Genomic DNA, 2,849 nt, shown 5'->3' on the forward strand with positions numbered 1-2,849 from the left:
CTATATGGTGGTCGGGGTGGTTTGGACAACCACATCAACAAATAAATCAACCAGGTAATTACTTAGACCAACCATTGAATTAATACTAATAACCATACATGTACATGTACGGAAAGCATGATATTTTACAATACTAGTATGGTATACATTTCTTTAAAAGGAATATTATTAGTCTCCAACCACCTCTAATCTTTTTCTAGGCAGAACCCTCATCACAAGATACAATGTAGTGTTACTAGTGTAACATCAAACGAAATTATATCATATACGTCAAGAGTAGATGATGGTTTAGATAAACTGATTAAAAAACTATCAATACATTACTATCATGAACATCACTGGCAGGCTATAAAGATACTACCGTATTTCCTCGTGGAAACGCCTAGGCATTTATTTCTTATAGAGACCTGTTTGCTAGGTGTTTAAATGAAGTAGGCATTTATACGAGGTGGGCATTTATAACCCAAAAATAATCCTTACCACCATGTTTCAATAGACACAACGCGTAGTTTAAAACTGACATCAAAACTTCTGAGTTTCTTTAGCCTTCTCAGCTGCAGCTGCCATTGTAGAATGTAAACTACTAAACTACGTAAGGTACATGTACCACGTGGATGGGGTAGGTGGGTGTGGTATAGGCTTTTAATCAAGAATGGGCGTCTAAACAAGCATGGGCGTTTATTGTCAAAGTTATGTGCTGTCTCTAGGCATTTATACAGGCATGGGCGTTTATAGGGAGTAGGTGTTTCCACGAGGAAATACGGTAATTGAATTTCTCAGTGCATGTCTCATTGGATCATGTGATACTACAGTCAGTGTTGCTGTGAATTGTGACACCTGTACATGGCACTACTCAGTAATGCATGAGACACCAGACATTGCACGTCTACTGGAATTTTCGTGTACTTGCATTTACTTGTATTTTGAAAAAAGCATGTCGTGATGTACTTGTATTCATTGGCAAATTTTTGTGTATGTACATATACTTATTGCTTCCCAAATTCATCTATAATTTGGTAATTTTTCGTTTACTTTTCATGTATCCTCTACTTAAATGTTGAATCATTGAAAGGCTAATGTCTTCATCACCTTTTCTATTGCTGTTTTCATCATCTGCTATTGCTAGAAGGACTGAAAAGACCATCAAAGATCCGTGGTTAAGGAAACTAACTGCCATTTTGACTGCTATGTGGACACACCCTTTAATTATTAATAGTTAATATAAATACATGAAAATCGTCTCCTTAAACTCCGTCTACTTATTTTTGGTTCATGTATATACTTGTATGTACTAGAAGACCTGTTTTTCGTCTAAATACTCATGTATCGTGTATACACGTGCAATGTCTGTGAGACACTACTGTCACAATTATGAACAAACTATCATAATGGAGGAGTGAAGAGAGGGAGGAAGGATCAGGAATCAGAAAAACATTTGAAACAGGATTACAATTATACATAAGCATACGAAACATACATACAGCATATTTGCTTCATTTAAACAGCTGATCATTTGTAACAATATATATGGTGTATGTATATATACATGTAATGTTAAAGGTATAAAGGTTCATTACATGTACTCTATATTCCCGTACTGTACATGTACTTTAAAATCTGGAACAAAATTACTTGTTAATCATTACTATATACTATATCCCAACTGAACGGTTTGACACCAGCCGCTTGGAATTTGAAAAATGTAGTTTACGTCACTGATGACGTCTTATAATGATATGCATAGAAGCATGGCCGACATTTTACAGCTGTGTGGTTGGCCTGTGTTTCACTCTTAAATGGGTTTTGTTTTTTCTGATAAGCAGTACAATAGTTGCTGGAGTCAACTAGTCTTCATAAAGACCATCATTATCAAAAGATCTAGCTCTGTTAGCTTTTAAAAAGAAGAATTATCAGTTTGGGCGTTCGACCACATGTTCTTTTGTAAACTATGACATAAACAAATTGTCATAAAACGTCATTTTGGTATGCCATTGGGTTTATAGGGAGAACCCAGTTCTCAGGGTTCCCAAGGGCTGAGAAACCCAAGACCTGAGATCCTGTGATGGCATTGGGCGACTAAGAACCTGTGAAAGTTTCATCCTTATTTCACATTCCTATAAAAAGTTATTCCAGTTTTTCTTGGGTCAAACTCAGCCTAAAATGGGATATAGTATACATCATTAATTATGAAAATATTTCCTCGATTAAAAGCCTAGGCATTTATTGCTCATTAAAAAGGACAGAAATCATGTGATATTGAATAAAAAATGCCAAAACATGAATTGAAGCCCACTATATTGGGATAGGAGGTTGCAGATTAACAGTTGGGCTATTTAGACCAACTTACAAATAGAGTTCCATGATACTGGCTAAACTATGTGTATTTAGAGTCTATTAGTGACAGGCATCTATTTGATGAGGCACTTATTTGACGAAATACCACATGCATCACAATGCAGATAGTGATAAAACCTTTATATCATAAACTGATTAAAAAACTATCAATTCATTACTATCATGAACATCACTGACAGGCTATAAAGATATTGATTGAATTTCTCAGTGCATGACTCATTGGATCATGTGATACTACAGTCAGTGTTGCTGTGAATTGTGACACCTGTACATGACACTACTCAGTAATGCATGAGACACTACTGTCACAATTATGAAAAAACTATCATAATGGAGGAGTGAAGAGAGGGAGTAATCTTAAATAAACAGGATTATAGTGTACATGTACATTCCCTACAGATAAAATATTTGCTTGATTTAAACGTCGCAGAATTTGTCACAATATACAAGTAAAATCAATAGTGTTAGTACTGTGTATTCAAGAATAGCAGCCT

This window comes from Amphimedon queenslandica, unplaced genomic scaffold (genome assembly GCF_000090795.2).
Source record: "Amphimedon queenslandica unplaced genomic scaffold, v1.1 AMPQUscaffold_11992, whole genome shotgun sequence".
In the NCBI taxonomy this organism is placed as follows: Eukaryota; Metazoa; Porifera; class Demospongiae; order Haplosclerida; family Niphatidae; genus Amphimedon; species Amphimedon queenslandica.